This window comes from Xyrauchen texanus, chromosome 24, assembly GCF_025860055.1.
Source record: "Xyrauchen texanus isolate HMW12.3.18 chromosome 24, RBS_HiC_50CHRs, whole genome shotgun sequence".
Taxonomy (NCBI): Eukaryota; Metazoa; Chordata; class Actinopteri; order Cypriniformes; family Catostomidae; genus Xyrauchen; species Xyrauchen texanus.
In genome coordinates this window covers 7,038,550-7,056,046 of record NC_068299.1, presented here as the reverse complement: position 1 = coordinate 7,056,046, position 17,497 = coordinate 7,038,550, and the positions used below count along the sequence as shown (strand labels likewise).

General features: G+C 38.5%; 1 protein-coding gene across 1 annotated transcript in view; it reads right to left on the bottom strand.

Moving 5' to 3' along the window:
- LOC127617558 (protocadherin-15-like) overlaps positions 1-755 on the bottom strand; it is a 214,307-nt gene extending 213,552 nt beyond the window's left edge. The window contains exon 1 of the mRNA XM_052089526.1: positions 344-755. The gene's annotated coding sequence lies outside the window, so the exon portion shown is untranslated. The remainder of the gene's footprint in view (positions 1-343) is intronic.
- Positions 756-17,497: the final 16,742 nt, after the last annotated feature.

The window sequence follows — 17,497 nt, the reverse complement described above, 5'->3', positions numbered from 1 at the left end:
AACATAACCCATTTTGACTTCTTGTCTCTGACTGTCATATTATGTGAGTTAAATTACGTGGCTGAACAACTGAATGAAACAGGAAAGTTGAATCCATCATCATTATCATCATCATCGCACAGCCTATATAGATTGCTGAGAGTCTGCTCAATGTAAAGAGAGACTTATCCTTAAATACACAGATCTCATATAATCCTAATAAGATCCCTTTCAAACGGATTTATCTATTTGTGTCCAAGAGAAACACCAAGATCAACTAATGACTCTCAGTTCAATTCATTTACTCTATCTTAGACCATGACAATATGTTAATAATTATTTTAATCATCATAACATTACTCACACAGCTTATTTGAGTTATTTCATTTCTCCATTTCCCCTCAGCCGTTGACAGCAACAGTTACGCGTGCGATCGTTTTCACTCCCGCGCGCGTGTGAAATCTTTAATTCTTCCCGTCAGGAATTTACCGGACGGTCTCCGTATCACTCAAACATACCATGTCGGTTTAAAATCCACGCAGAGTCTCTCCGGACAGATTCACGTAGCGCATCCCGTATCAGTTCCAGTGTGTGTGTGTGTGTGTGTGTGTGTGTGTGTATGTGTGTGTGTCTCAGACGAAGACGGGGCGCGAGAGTCCCGGTGATTTCAGTTCTTCCACTGATTTCAGTTATTTAACTGTCCTCACGCGGATGAAGTCCATTAGCTTCTCAGATTCAGAACGGTGTTCGTCAGTCCTCTTCAAGTAATGGTAAGAAGTATCGTCACTGCTCTAATGAAAGTGCAGCCCGCCTCACACAGCCATCTCTCTCTCTCTCTCTCTCTCTCTCTCTCTCTCTCTCTCTCTCTCTCTCTCTCTCTCTCTCTCTCTCTCTCATGAGGTAATAATCTCATTTGCTTGGTCACTAAAGGTGAGGGCAGGTAAATCTTAAGTCATGATAAGGTAACACTGCAGTGTCCGGCAGGTTCATGATAGTTCATTTCACAAACCCAGACACAACAAAGTCAAAAGGAAAACGAAAAAAGAAAGAAATGTGACGTGACGTTTACTTTAAAATGCAATCAACACAAATGAATTACTTGTATAAACCTCTTCTGTAACAAATTTTTTTTCAATGACTGGATCCAAAGAAATGTTAAAACAAATTCTAGGGCTTTAGCTCACCCACAAATGAAAATACTCTCATAATTTACTCAGGTGTGTATGACTTTCTATCTTCAGCAGAACACATTTGAATATATATATATATATATATATATATATATATATATATATATATATATATATATATATATATATATGCTATATATATTTATATCTCAGCTCAGTAGGTCCTTAAAATGCAAGTGGATGGTGATTAGATTTTTTGAAGCTCCAAAAAGAACAATCAGTCAGCATAAATGTCATCCATATGACTCTAGCAGTTAAATTAATGTCTTCTAATGCGGCATGATCACTTTTGTTTTGAAAAAGATCAATATATAATTACTTTTTAACTATATACCATTGCTAGCTGTAAGCTTGGTCTCTCGTCTGACATAATTCACATTACCATGATTCGGACGTAATCTCACATTCTTCTCTCGGTTGAGACATCCAGCATAAGCACAGAAATACACAGTTGTGAGGAAAGAATCAGATACAAATACAGATCTAAACCAAAACCAATGAAGATTCTGTACAGCATTCCTCCTACTCAGTTTTAAACAGTGCTGCTCTTCCGAGGGTGTCGCATGTGCGTCAGTTATCGCATGTCTTATGTTCCAATGCGATGATGTTGCACACCCCTGTTGAATGGATGCATGATTTAGAGTTAAAAAGTACTTAAATATTTATATTTTTCACACCAAAATGATCGTGTCACTTTAGAAGACATTAATTTAACCACTGTTGTATGGATGATGTTTTTGTAGACTGATTGTTATTTTTGGAGCTTGAAAAGTGAAATCACCATTCACTTGCATTTTAAGGACCTACTGAGCTGAGATATTTTTCTATTTTTCTTCAAATGTGTTCTGCTGAAGAAAGAAAGTCATACACACCTGGAATATCATGATGGTGTGTAAATGATGAGAGAATTTTCATTTCTGGGTGAACTATCCCTTTAATTTTAAAATGTCAAGTATTATTAAAAGCAGAAATTCTTGAAAAAAAGAAAAGAAAATGCTGGCAAGATGAGTGCAAAATAATATTATAATTAATAATACTAATATTAAAAAAAAATGTTTCTTAAAAAAGTGTGAAAGGAATTTGTTTTAAAATAATATTAAATTCTGAAAAACTCTTTTGGTGTAACCAATGTGCCATTTTTGTGTCGTATTATATATGTATACATACATACATACACACATATATATATATATATATATATATATATATATATATATATATATATATATATATATATATATTTATATATATATATAATGTTTGAAAACTTTTTTGAAATGAAGTTGTGTACACTCTTGTATTCATTTAATCATTAAATTAATTTTTATGTAGAAAATACTGTAAATGCTTTTCAAAAAGTGATTAAATCAAATTGGACACCAATATTGCATGTCTGATTTTATATGCTGATAAACAAACAAACAAATACAATTATTGTGTCTGGGCAGGATTATTCTCATGAATGCATTATGATCAAGAATAATGAGAATGATAAACAAACTCAATCGTAATTCTTTTCCCACATTGCATAATTTTTTTATTTTGATGTAAAAAATTACAATAATAAAAAATAAATAATAAAAAGGTACAGTTTCTTTATTCAAAATAGAATTAAGCATTTTTTTTCCTTCTATTATGTTTTTGTGAGAATCTCCCATTCAGCCAAATATACATTACAGACACATACTGTACATGCGTCATACTCACCAGCTTACAAAATAAAAACACAATGCATGCTGTGAAAGCACTGAGTGGCGAGTTAAACATTTCTTGGAGCCTCAGGTTGTGACACTGCAACCAAGCAGTCTGAAAGAGTCTTTTCTTCCACCTCTTTAGAAATTAATGTGGGTGGTGACAGAGGGATACAGAGAGACAGGCAAACACTGGCCGGCTGTGCTCTTCTCTAGTAACGTAACAAGTTAACATCTTAAATGCAGCTCAGTGTAACCAGAGAGGCTGTGGTGCTCACATATAATAACCCCTGTAACATCACACCACCTGAATGTATTCCACCACTGCATAAATGTACTTACACAGAGGAGTCAGATAACATATTTAATATCAACTGTTTCTTTGTAGGGCTGCATATAATGATTATTTTGATAATCGGCTAACTTAACGATTTTTAGAATGGTTATTCAACGATTCGGGCGATTATTGCAATAATTAATCATTAGCTCTTAACCGACTATTCAGCTTGTGCCCCGAATTAAACAAGTTGTATTAAACGTGCTTGCTCACAATTAAGCAGACCAAATCATCTTTGAAAAATACCACTATATGACATTCGCTGAATGAAAGAAAAACAAAATACTTTTTATTAAGTTTAATTCAGTATCAAATTAACTGCAAAAAACATCCTATTGTTATCATGTGTTTTTGTCTTGTTTTCCATTTAAAATTGTCTAAAAATGTATTTACTTGAGAAGCAACATATAAGATATTTAGACAGGCTTTAAGAGACAAATATAAGTGTATATTGTATATAAGTGTATTTTGTATATAAGTGTATTATTTTCACTTGGTTATACCTCTGCGAGTGCAGTAACGACAAAATATATGTAATGATTCACTAGACTCAGTAGAATCCATTTGCAGCTTTTAATAAGGAAGGTCGTACAGGCGGGGTCAAACAGGGCAGACAGAGCAAGGTAGATAAAACAGCAGGGGTAATCCAGACAACAGGCAGAATTCGGGGCAGGCAGCTATAATCAGAAGTCCAAGAACAGTCCAAGTCAGGCCAGGCAGATAACAGTCGTACAAATGAGGAAACAGTCCAAGATCAAAACCAGATAAACAAGACACGGGATAAATGCTCAGAAATGATAACCAAGGCAAATCAAGACTTCGCAGAGAAGTGGTGAGTGGAAGTGTCCTTTATGTGTGTGTGTAAATGCAGTGCAGGTGTGAAGCGCAATCAGTCCCAGGTAAGAGGTATTATGGGAATTTGAGTTCAGAGCCAATAGTTAATATTCCGGAGAAGGCTCCCTCTGGTGGCAGAGAGGAGGTGGTACGGGAGCCTCCTCTGTGACAGAGCCCCCCCCCATGCGAGTGGCTCCTGACACGAGGAGGCAACTGACGTCGGGGTCTTCCACGGGGTCGAGGGGCCGGTTTCTCCGGGTGCATCCTATGAAACTCCTCAGTAAGAGTGGGGTCTAAGATATCCCTTGAATTGACCCAGGATTGCTCCTCCGGACCGTACCCCTCCCAGTCAACCAGATACTGGAGAATATTACCCTGACGTCTGGAGTCCAGCAACTTGTGCACATGGTACGCCTCCTCGCCGTCGACCAGTATAGCTGGGGGGTTCTGAGAGGCGGCTGGAACAAGAGGTTGAGGATAACGATATTTGACAGTGTTCTCATTTAGTCCTCGATAATCGATGCATGGTCTGAGTCCCCCGTCTTTCTTCTTCACAAAGAAGAAGCCGGCAGCGGCTGGTGATGTGGAAGGTCGAATGAAACCTTTAGCACGCTCTTCTTCTATGTATTGTTTCATGGCCTCAGATTCAGGTTTAGATAGGGGAAATATTCTTCCTTTTGGGGGTGTAGTACCGGGAATTAAATCAATGGCACAGTCGGTTGAGCGGTGTTCAGGAAGTTGTGAGGCCTTTTCTTTGCTGAAGGCTTCAGAGAGATCGGCATATACAGAGGGTATGTTTCCCAGTTCGGGGTCTGATGTGACAGATTCTGGTGTTGAACAGGTTACTCAAGTGACTTTGGACAGGCAGCGGTTGTTACAAGTCTCATCCCAGTGAATTATTTGACCTTCTCTCCAGGAAATGTGTGGGTTATGGATTTGAAGCCAGGGATGACCAAGAATGATGGAATGATGTGGAGCATGAATGACGTAAAACTGGATGTACTCGGAATGAAGAGAACCAATGTGCATTTTTACTCTCTCCGTTCCACGCTGGATCCTGCCCTCTCCGAGGGGACGTCCATCTGTCGCCTCCACTGTTAGGGAAGAATGACAAGGGTTTAATTTGAGGTTGCATTGCTTGGCAAATGTATGAGAAATGAAGTTTCCCACTGCTCCAGAGTCTATCAATGCTGTAGTATCAGTAATTTGATCTTGAGTGGTCAAACGAATAGGGAGAGAGAAACTGGATGCAGAATTTAGATGTTTTCCCTGATGACTCACCGATTGATTGCGATTAGAAGGTCGGACAGGACAGGAGAGCTTCATGTGTCCAGGTTGACCACAGTACATGCACAGCCGATTCTGCATTCTATGTTCACGTTCCTCTGGAGTAAGATGAGTGAATCCGATCTGCATAGGTTCGTGAGCTGCTGCTGCCTCGGGTAAGTAATGGACTGGTGCTCGGGTGGTATGTCTGGACCGCATAAGGTTGTCGATTTGAATGGCCAGAGCTATATATTCGTTCAAATTCTTTCGCTCGTCTCGACAGGCTAACTCGGACTGAAGTTCAACTGTTAGTCCTTTCCTGAAGAGAGTTTTCAAGGTATTTTCAACCCAGTTGGTTTGGGCAGCGAGCGTGCGAAACGTGAGAGCATATTCAGCTGTAGTTTTCCTCCCCTGGGTGAGAGTTAAGAGCTGTTCTCCAGCATCTCCTCCTTCTGTGGTATGTTCAAAAACTTGACGAAACTGTTGAATAAAGTCTTCAAACAAAGCAAATGGGGAGCCCTCTGGTCTCCAAACGGCGGTAGCCCACTCTAGTGCTCTGCCGGTGAGCAGACAACAGACAAATGCAATGCGGCTGGCATTGGTGGAATAAAGAGTTGGTTGTTGGTCAACGAAGAGCGTGCATTGTAGTAGGAAACCTTTACATTTAGTTGGATTGCCATCAAATTTATCAGGGAAAGCGAGCCGAGGATTAACTGATGAACTCACTGTATCTGAAGGATCACTTTGAGGTGGTGAGGCGGCGGGAGTACTTGGCGCATTAACAACTGCTGTACGAAGTTCCTGCAACCCTCGTATGAGTTGTTCAGTGAGTGTGGTCAAATGATTCAATTGTTGGTGATGCTGCAGGTTCAGACGAGAAGGGGTTGTGAGCTCAGTGGTCAATTGCATGACTGCTGCTGGATCGGATGTCGGCGAAGTCTTCTGTAATGATTCACTAGACTCAGTAGAATCCATTTGCAGCTTTTAATAAGGAAGGTCGTACAGGCGGGGTCAAACAGGGCAGACAGAGCAAGGTAGCTAAAACAGCAGGGGTAATCCAGACAACAGGCAGAATTCGGGGCAGGCAGCAATAATCAGAAGTCCAAGAACAGTCCAAGTCAGGCCAGGCAGATAACAATCGTACAAATGAGGAAACAGTCCAAGATCAAAACCAGATAAACAAGACACGGGATAAACGCTCAGAAATGATAACCAAGGCAAATCAAGACTTCGCAGATAAGTGGTGAGTGGAAGTGTCCTTTATGTGTGTGTGTAAATGCAGTGCAGGTGTGAAGCGCAATCAGTCCCAGGTAAGAGGTATTATGGGAATTTGAGTTCAGAGCCAATAGTTAATATTCCGGAGAAGGCTCCCTCTGGTGGCAGAGAGGAGGTGGTACAGGAGCCTCCTCTGTGACAATATACTTATATTCAAGATCTATTCTCTAAAAGAAAGTCTAAATATCTTATGTGCTGCTTCTCAGGTGAATGCATCTTATTTTTATAATTTTAAGAAAATATTTGTATTTTTAATATTATATTCAACATTCTTAAATCACATTTCTTTCTGCAGTTCTGCAGTATAGCTGCTAAATAGTTTTAAAGGAGTTTTAGATAATTATATTGGAAAACAAGCCAAAACTTGCATTTCTCTGTGCATTCAGTACCTCTTCTATGAGTTGCGTGAAGTGTCCCGATCTAAAGGGGAGATATTGAAACAGCATCCGGCTGATGCACACTCAGAGACGTTGCAGAGACGCTCATCCATCGAGCACGCACGCTTAATGCAGCTAGATTATAACGTGATGGCTCACGACTTATTGAATCATACTATATGTCACTGTGCATTTCTTATCGTGAAGAAAATTGGCAATACGCAGTTTTATTAATAAGAGAGAGTTTGTTTTTTTGTGAGTTGAAGATGTATTGAAGTGAACAGAAAGGAGAGAGAGGAAGTCTTTACCCCATTATACACTGCAGCAAAATACGTTTTGGTTTTGGAGTTTGTACTTATTTACATGACCTGTTTCCTTGTTATTTGAATTTTAATAAATCTATAAGGCATTAAATATATCTGCATTAAAGATGTAACGGAGGGGTGTTTCCTTTAAAGACAATCGAGACAAGTTTTGCTTATTCCACAAGGTGATTCTGTATTTACTTATTTGGTATTTTTGTATAATTTAGTCATTCTTTGATCTACATCTCCTGAAGCTGTTTGGAAAGTTTAGATTGCATCTGGACTATGAGATGTGTTTTCTTCCTCTCTTCAGTCAGGCGTGAGCTGAAGTGCTGCTCTAGTGTGCCATCATTAGTGTTTCGTATGATCTCATGTTACATTAAATGAGATCAAATGACTATTTGACAACGAAAAATGTAGTTTTATTTATTTATTTGTTTTATTGTCGATGTTGTTGATAACATTGACTAATCATTTCAGCCCTATTTCTCTGTACATTCAGTATGATCAAGTCTCTCTGATGGCATAACAGTGGGTTAGAGGAAGGTGATCTATGGCTATGTTCACACAGTTTGTGCTTTTGATTGAAAACTTTACCAACCAGAATGTGACTCTCAAATTGTCCTGCTCATACATCATCAATGAACAGGATGATTTAATATCCACAGCTACATTCCCACAGTCAATATTTGGCATAGAAAATCGTATTTACTTACAGGTGTCACTCTTGAATTTACCTGTTCATTAAACAGTATAGAGAAGTGAACCAAATACTGTATGGATGAAAAATCAAAGTAAGACCCCCTTTTTCTTTTGGAATAGCGGTTGTAACCAAGGTGAGAGTGACGAAAGTAAATATTAAAGATGGCCATGTATATAACACCACTTAATTTTGTCACAGTTGAAATAAACAAGTCCAATGGAGCTCAACAGTGCCCACCCACCTATATTTTTAGCTATTTTTTTTGTAGTATTCAACATGGAAAAATACATGCACACATCTGCAATGCACAGTGTACAGCCACACATAGTGCACTGTAGATCTGAATATAACCCCAGGAGATCCATGTGGCAATCACAAAATAAACTGAGCGGATGCCTGAAAATAGAAAGAAGAGAGAGCAGGAGAGAGAGAGGGAGAGAGAAAGAGAGAGAGAGTGAGAGAGAGAGAGAAGATTAGAGATATCAGAGAGTGTGTGTGATCGAGAAACCACTTCAAGGTCAACACAGTTATTTGTAGTCATGGCAGGCCAAATAGATCATAGTTAAATGTGGATTTTGGAAGTCTCCTTGGGTCTTAGACAAAGACTCACCTGCAAATTCTCTTCATATACTTGCATTAAACAAACTAATGCAGTCCATTCTTTTAGCAAAATATATATAACAACTGTGTCTGGGCTGTGAGCTGCAGCTTTAATGAAAACCCTCATCAATACATACAGACCCCATGAAATAAAGCTGTGAGCAGGTAGCCTGGGGAAAGAAAGTGAGAAATTTATCAAAAACAGCACAGAAAAAATGCGCATATTCCAAAATCTACCAAAACAATACATATATAAAACAATAAAATAAAGGAACCATTCGGTTAAAGCGTTGCACCTCCTGCAGTCAAATTATTCAGGAAAAGTAAGCTGAAGCACGGTGATGCCCTGTTATCAAAAATAAACCCCCCACACATGCAGGGAACACGCTGCAGCTGCTTGCTCATGCCTCAGCAAACTCAGGATCTAATATTCTCAATATAGAAGCAGAACAAAATCTGTGCTAGCATGCAGTACAAGTACACATTATAAAAATCCTGATGCTAGCAAAGACAACAATTCAAGTCAAGTCTAAACCTTACATTTGCAGACAGTGAATCTTTCAGAAAGATCAGAGATTTTGAGAACAATTGTGTGTACAAGCAATTTTTATGGTCACACTTTATATTAGGTGGTCTTAACTACTACGTTCTTACATGAAATACATATAAGACTATGCATTTACTGTGGATAACAGCAACACTACATGTTGTTCAGCAAAAATCCCACATTTGCTGCTACTGAGATTGAGTAAAGGTAAGTTTAGGAGTAAGGGTAGGGTTAGGTTTGGGGTAATGGTTGGGTTAGGGGTAAAGTTAACAGTGTAACTACAAATGTAATTAAATGCAAGTAATTTAAATATAATTACAATGCAACAACATGCATGTACATAATAAGCACATTGTAATAAATGGTTAAGTACATAGTAACTAAGGACACCTAACATAAAATTAGTCCATTTGTATTAGTGGTGGATTAATATAGGTTTTTCCAATGACTCTTCAATGATTCATAAATGACTAGTTCACCCAAAAATAAATCTTCTGTCATTATAGGCACCAAAATTAATCTGCTTTCAAAGGCCACATTGATATTAATGCATATAAGTTTTAAGATTCAACTCAGTTTAAAGTTTTCAATGTCACCATTTTCCAATGTATGTGGTAATGGAGAGCGTTTTCGAAACGCTCTATTTCAGTGGAGCAAAACGCCATTTCTATAGTGGTTGACAGGTGTAAACGTTCAAAATGAATGCGTTTTCAACAAAAAATTTATTAGTGTGGATGTGGTATAAGGTGCCTCATTTGGCCTAATTCTAAGGCAGCAATGCATGTTCCTTAATGGAGAAACCCATGCAAGAATGCATTGTAATGAGCTCTGTAATATATTTTTGTGAACTAGTCCTTTAAAATTTTACCTTTGGCACCTCCATATTGAATATTTGGTTATATTCTTGTTAGAAATGAGCAAACAATCTGTTTCTGTATTTAAATAATTTTACTTGTATATTCCTGGTCATTGTGTGATTTCTGTACCATTATATAAATTGGATACCCCTGCAGCGACATGGCTTTGCTGCATATGGATGACACACTGAGAGTTTGAATCAGCTACTAGAAACTTGCAATTTTCCCTCAAGTCATAAATAATTAAACATTGCGTGAGTCTTGCCTGAAGTTACTGTGAGATCAAAATGACCAGCCTTTACAACACAGACCTGTAAATCTTGTTTTTTCATTGTGAACAGTAGTATTTTCCTCCACTGTCTTCTGTTAATAAATTTCAACACTAATGAGAATGTTAGGGAGAGTTCTTGCTCTCTGCTTTGCTATGGCTAAGCCAAGTTTAATCATGCTGCTATATCCCCCTTGGGGCAGATTTAGATATACAACTGGGTTAGAACAGTGAAATAAAGCTGAGTAATTCTTCTTTCTTAGGCCGTAAGCCATAACCGTAAGAGGTCAGAACAGATCACAGGAGTCCTCTGGGTAAGAATGAGTAACTCAACAGAATCAGATTCTATGGGTCTGTTTCAAAATGTAGTGATCTGCCATTCTGCCTGGCTGTCACCTGCCTACATAGGCAGCTGTCTTCTATGTCAGCATCCTTACTGAAATTATGCCTCATAAGAGACAGATTTGGAATGCTCTACATAGGTGGCAGCTCTACGCAACATTCTAATAGCACTCCTCACGTGCAGCGCACTCGAGGTGCACTGCAGGTGATGCAACAGAAATTATGCAATTCTCTAATGAGCATAAATACGTACAGTACATACACAGTTTAGGGGGGAAAAGTAGGTTTTGTGTCATATTAAACTGTTATTTATCAAAACCTTTCAGTAGTGAATGGATTGTGAGAATATTTACTCTGTAAAAAAATTATTTTGAGTTTACAGTAAATTTCTGGTTACTAGATGCATGACCTTCACAGTATATTTTACAGCAGTATTTGACAATTTATTACAATTAACCCTAACTCTATACTTTGACTTCACCGTGAACAGGGCCATGGAATTACTGTAATATAGCAGTGCTATAAGTTTATGTGCAATAACAGATCAATCATGGCACTGCAAGCATCACTACCTCATTGTTTAATTACAACTATGTTTTTTTTCTTTCAAATGTACCAAATAGTGTAGACTATAAATCAGATTTAGTCAGTCTGTAAATTGAACACATTTTCTCCCTGCAGCACAGTGCAAAGAATAATGTTCTTAAAACACAATTGCATCAGTTAGGAGTAAATTTAATGACTTTAAATAAGTTCCCATTCAAAGCGAACACTAAACACCATAATGGTGACCTCAAACGAATCACAATTATTCCACAATGCAGTGATATTGTTATTTCTTTTTCACAGTAATTTGTTGTGTTATAACATAAAATGGCATAGCCTGCATTGATTTTACAATAAAATTTTGAAATCAGGATTTTATTGGAAGAAATTATTGTTACATTTTGTAAAAACCTGGCAATTATTTACAATGTATAACCAAAATTTCTTGGAAACCATCTTGGATTTATTTTTCCACCGAGCTCATCATTTTGCGTTCTTGGATCGCCTTCCTTGGGGAAGGATAGATACGATGCCACCATACAATCTCTTAAGATATCGAAAAAAGATATATCTTAAGAGGCGGCATAATTAAGATACCTTCTGTACCTTTTGGAAGAGCCTTTGTGTCAGGAGCGCACATATAATGTCTTAAAATGCTGCTCACTAGGTTTTGGAACAGACCCATTGTGTGTGTGTGTGTGTGTGTGTGTGTGTGTGTTATACAGAGTAATATATATGCTTAATAAGTATTGTTCATTGTTAGTTCATGTTGACTAATGTTGTTAACTAATGTTAACAAATGGAAACTTATTGTAAAGTGTTACCATCAAGATGTAACGAACCCCGCTCCTCTAGTTCTCCCCGCTTCATCGAGCTCACAGGCTCGCTCCCCGAGTTCACACGCTCACTCCCAATCACCCCCCTCTGGATCTCATGCACGCTCCCAATCACCAGAGTATTAGTTTCACCTGTACTCGTCCCAATCACCTGGTTATTCGTTTCACCTGCACCGCTCATTTTTTCCCCTATATATATCACAACCCTTTCGTTTCACTCTTGTTGGTTATTGTTTAGTTTACCCCTTCGCTTTGCCAGCTCTAGTGTTCCCCTAGCTCCCCTGTCTATTCAACTCGCTTGTTTACCCGTTCTACTATTCTGACTTCCCCGGCTTCGACCCTACGCTTTCCTCGACCACTCTTTCGTAGATTTGCCCTTTACCATATCCTGATTCCCCGGCCTCGACCTTGCGCTCCCCCTGACCACTCTTCTTCTGGATTTACCCTGTTGTACTTTTGCCTGCTAATAAATAAAGCAGTTTTCATCGACAGTGTGACTGTCTCTTCTTTAAGGTTGGTTATTCTGTAACCCGCACAAGAAGAGACAGTCACAATGTCGATGTTGAACATCGACATTGTGACTGTCTCTTCTTGTGCGGGTTACACAAGAATAAAGTTTATATGATAGTATCAATAAAAATAGATTCATCTGGTTGGAATGGACTATTTCAGTCAATATGTGTGTGTGCCATATTTTTAGTATGCTTATTAGAGTGTTGTGTTAACATGCTAAAGCCAAACTCTATTAGAATCTCTTGAGAGAGTTAGTTGAGTCTTTTGTGAGGAGCACTATATGTCTGCTGTGCATGATTGAATTTTTGAGTGGCTACCCATGTATGGTATTTAAAACCAGTCCCTTTTGAGGTTTTATTTCAGTTAGGATGATTTGTTTTGAGTCTTTGAAGCCATCTATATGCTAGTGTACACCTAAAATTTGATATACGCATTAAATATTTACAGTCATTTTTCCTCCTTAAAAACAGGCTAAAATATTGGATTTTTGTCCAATCAAATGCCCTCTAGAATGTAAATATCCTTCCCCTTAAAATCAACTAGCAAGTAGCAAATCACGGTTAATGACATGGCTGTGATGTACATAAAACATATTGTCTATAAAAAAAAAACATGCCTTTCAGAGCATCCCACCTAAACTTCCTGTTCTAATAAGAAATATATCAACACAGGAAAGATAACAGCACATGTCAAAATTCCCATTGGTAGTCAGCACATTGCATCACTGTGCATAAAGTCATATAGACCATTTCTACGGCAGTTTGTAGGTGACGTCAAGTGATGTCATTGTTCCATGACTATTTCCTACTTGTCAAAACAGACTGTTTAGCAGAGACGGGCCACTTCTGCCCAGAGGCAGCCAGTGGTCAACGGATGTAGAAAGGAAGTCCCGCCTTAAAGGTAAAATAGACAATCACCTTTTAGATAAAGAAATTGCCTGTCAATCAACTAGAGGACAGGCATGTGCATTAGCTATACAAGATGGTAAAGTTGCTTTTTTTTGCGTAATCTGGGGTAAAGAAACACACTGTATTATACCGGTTGTGTCGGAACGACATGCCCCCCTGTGGATAACCATCGCCTAGCCTCTCATGATGGGGCTCACGTAATCCCAGTGAAGAGCCTCATCCGCTGCCTTTAAACACCGAGTGTGCCTCTCCTCAGGAGACAGGTCTCTACCTGCTGGCATCTTCACAGGACCAGGAAAAGAGCGGGGAGGGCATGACGCGGCCGCTCAAGTGAAGCCGCCACCCCATGCGGCTCGGGAACTCTGCCCACTGTAACCTAGACTTTCCCCTGTCTTCACTACACCAGATTCCCCTTTGTTTTGGACACTTTCCCCTTTGGACATTTTATTTCTGTTGTTTATTATTTTGAAAAAAAGCCTATCCGCCACACCCAATGTGTCCGTCTCTTGCTCACCCCGCCACACAGTGTTGTCATATTTGACTGCTTATTTGAAATATGTACTTTTATCGTAATCTTGACCAACCGTTTTGGAGATTTTGGTCTTTTACCATTCAAGTAGGACCTGCACTTTCATGTCACATGTTTACATAGAAAATAGCTGCCCAAACTGCCCAAGAGTGTTCTAAAGATGGCCGACGAGTAGACAGACTTACCTTGAAAAAGAGACTTTGTTGAAAGGATCCGTAAATACATCATGATTTGTTTACATTCTTTAAATGGTCTATAAAGCCTAAGATCCTTCAGTGTTTGAATCATATTTGAATTAACTTCATGTCTATGGTCGCTTATGTCACTTCAAATCGGCAGTTTTCATGTGAAAATGACTTTCATTCACTTTGTTGTCTAAATCATTCTGAATGCAGCATTAGTAGGCAGCTGCCTATGTAGACAGAAGGCAGCTCACTAAGTTGTGGAACAGATCTACTGACAGTTCTGTTGGAAAAGTACAGTACTCAGTCTGAGCTGTAAAATGACAGCGGGCATTTCTTAGCCTACTGTCATCAATAAACTAGTGGTACTATCATGTGCGTAGCAATACACAGCGCATAAATTAATCATTGTGAAAAATACAACTGTGCATTTACACAGAACTGTTTTATCAGCACAGCTCCACCACAGCAGACTGTGCACTCACTGTATGAATTCTCAAATGAGTGCACTCAGATCTTATTTGTTTAACAACTTATTCAATTCTGTGATCAGCAACGGAATATCACAAACATTTACTGGTACTTGAAAATCTTCCTCCTGTTGCTCATGACCTCTGAAAGATCTCTCAGAGGTTGTTGTAGAATAGGAATTCTTATTAAACCAACAAGTTGCTTTGGGAGACCATGAACCAAAACACAATCATTATCTGGTTCACTAGAGCTCCAGAGAGTAGAAGCTCTCAGTGTGTACTAATAATTAGCAGGAACGTAGCATTTACAAACAAAGTCTCATTAATAGTATGCATGACAGACATCTCCTTGAAGCCCGGCGGAGCTTATGAGCAGCGCAGATGCTCTGTCCTGCCAAGACTTTACTGGCACATCTGTGGAGTGCGGAAATGCGTGTGTGTCTTTTGTTGTGACTTGCCAACCTATGAAATTAGCCCCAGGTCATTAGGGGAAGTGTACACATCTCTGTCTCAAAGCAAGTTTATTTTTTTTCTTCTTCTTTTTTTTTTGGACAAGTATAGAAATGATTATAGCGTTGGGTGAAGATGTGACTCCAGTAGAATTTAAGTGAAACCTCAGACAGTCTAGAACTGTGATTGATTGTGTTTGCACAGGATGGGAGGGGGAGTTTACAGAGGCCTTCAATAAATATAATGCTTCTAGATGTAGCAAAGACTATTTAGGCACAAGATATTCATCTAAAATTGGAATGGAACAATCAACACTTCTCTCACAATGTCTGTCGTGTTGGATTTATTTTTTTCTGAGCTCAGCACAATACATTCTGAGATTAGAAGGATCCATATGATGCTGCATTTAGGGGCCATTCAGACCAAATGTGCTCTTACACTAAAAAAAGCTAAATGCAGTGCAAAGAAAATAACAAAATGCAGGTGTCTTGAGACTTGTTTTTAAAAGTTCAAGTTCTTTTTAACTTGAAGCAGCATCTAAAAATGAGATGCTGAAAACAACAAAAAACAATCAAAAAGCAGCACAAATGGGAGCAAAAAAATATTTCATGTTAATGGCCTCTTAGAGTTTGGCAAAAATGAGGTATTTAGCTTAATTATACTGCCTTCCTATTGGAACTTCTTTCAAGATGGGAGTGCACCTACCAGGGGTGGCACTAGGGGAGGGTTTACCGGACTTAAGCACTGATTGTTTTAGGAAAAGCTCTGAATGCTTTCATTATCTTGTACTAATTATTTAGTTTTCATGCGACAGTGAAATCAAATGCTTTAGAACTGCAATTCTACTCTCTGTGCATCATAAAGTGTCTCCTTTTACACTCATTCAGACAAGAAGTACTGACCGACATGTAAATTCACCAGTCGCCTATAAAATGTTACTTACGATCCAGCCAATGATATTGGAGCTTCTGGATGTAATTACCTCCATTTATTTAGACAGATGGTTCGTAGGTGTGTCCTTGTCTTGGTGAGGAGATTTATTCGAATATTGAAATGGAAATTTGAAAAAAGAAATATGTGTAACTACTGTATACATTTTTGATTGCATTGTCAATTGAGGCTTACTACAACAACAGGTTCTGTCATTATATTTTTGTGTCATTGTTTTCAAAAACTTGTCTCTGATTTTCCTATGTGTGAAATGATAGGCAGAGTCTCTATCCCTCGCACAGACACACACACACTGTGACTGTAAATTTCCATGATATTCGCGTAGCCTATAACAGGCTTTCGCTTGATCTGATCTGTTTGTGCAAGGCTTTTCTCCTTGTTTAATTATAATTGGCTGTTACAAGTGTGTGTGTGTGTGTGTGTGTGTGTGTGTGTGTGTGTGTGTGTGTGTGTGTGTGTGTGTGTGTGTGTGTGTGTGTGTCTGGGTGGGTTTGGGTTGTTCATGAGGACATGTTTTTAGATTACAAACTGGTAATTACAAGGGTATTATGTTATAAATGTGGTTTATGAGGACATTTCTAGTGTCCCCATCATTCAAATCGCTTAAAACAGACTAAATGCTGTTTTATTGAAAATGTAAAAAATTTTCTGTGAGGTTTAGGTTTAGGGGTCGTGTTAGGGGATGGACTCTATAGTTCATACTGTATAAAAATCATTATGTCTATGGAGAGTCCTCATAAGGATAGCCGTGTGTGTTTGTGTGTGTGTGTGTATCTTCGTGTTTGTGTATAATAAGAATAGGTGATTTAAAAATGTGCTTGTCGTATAATTTTGTAACGGGGTAAGGGATGGGCAAGGAGGAGGCGGGAACCGGCTGAACTGTCAATGCTGAAATGTCACCACCGGCTTATTATTAGTTTTGAAAGACTTACTTCATTTAAATATTAAAAAGACTCTTTGCCGATATAACTTTTAAATAAATATTGCATACATGGATGTCTCTGGACTAAGCCCCGGAAACCACTTACCCTAGAACTGCCCCTGGTGCCTAATGTATAATGCCTTAAAGGAATAGTTCACCCAAAAAATTATAATTCTCTCATGATTAAATCATCCTTATGTCTTCTCAAACTTGTAAGACCTTCTTTCTTCTGATGAACTCAAACAAAGACATTTTAATGGAGATTTGATGTTTGTTTGTCCATTCAATGCAAGTAAATAGTTACCAAAGTTTCAAGCTCCAAAAAGGACTTAAAGGCAGTATAAAGGTAATCCATACGCAATCCATATGTGGTAATCCATGTGTTACCATATTGTTATCCATATTACCATATTGTGGTAATCCATATGTAATCCATATGCAATCCCGACTCCAATGGTTTAATCCACAATAAATCTTGCTTTTGCAGTCTCAAGGGTCAATTCAAAAACCTGATTGGGTCAATTCAGAAGATGGATTAAAACACTGGGGCCTTATAGATTACCTTTTTGATGCTTTTTTTGTCCTTTTATGGAGTTTGAAAATTTGGTTGCCATTCAAT